Genomic DNA, 674 nt, shown 5'->3' with positions numbered 1-674 from the left:
ATTTAATCATTTGTTCTTTATTCATTTACTCACTGCAGTAAAGTGTGTTCACAAAATAAAACATGTGTTACAGTATTATCAACAATAATGTCTTTCAAATACATATAAACTAAATATTTTATCTTTGAAGTACACACATATTTTTCATTGATGATACAGATGCATATTTTTCTTCTTTTTTATCGCGCCGACTTGATGCAATGTATCAACTTTTTTCTTATCTTACGTTTTAAGGTTCCGAACCGCTTAATTCTGCAAATTCTATTTTCAGCCATAGATGTCAATAGTTCGTATTTTTCCATAACAACTCTTAAGACGCCAAGACTTCATGAATGAAAATTTACAATTCAATAACATCTGTCAATATTCCGAGTTCTGAGAAGAATATATTTGAATAGCAGGCACTAAGCGAAACACGCTTATTTCACGCTTAAGCGATAAAGCGATATTGGATTTAAGCATCTCGCCTTCTATGATAAAATTGAAGATATTCGCTGCTAGAATGGCTTAAATACGTAGCGGCGTATTGTGAATTGGAGCTGTATAGCACTGATTATGGAAATCATGAGAGGAGGCTCCATATCGCCTACGCTCTGTTAGTCTGAAAATGGAAACATATTGATCGTGTGTTTTACGTCATCACTCGGCTGGTACCGAGTATCGTCGATAACAGA

This window comes from Mya arenaria, chromosome 7, assembly GCF_026914265.1.
Source record: "Mya arenaria isolate MELC-2E11 chromosome 7, ASM2691426v1".
Lineage (NCBI taxonomy): Eukaryota > Metazoa > Mollusca > Bivalvia > Myida > Myidae > Mya > Mya arenaria.
Note: the sequence above shows the minus strand (reverse complement) of the source record.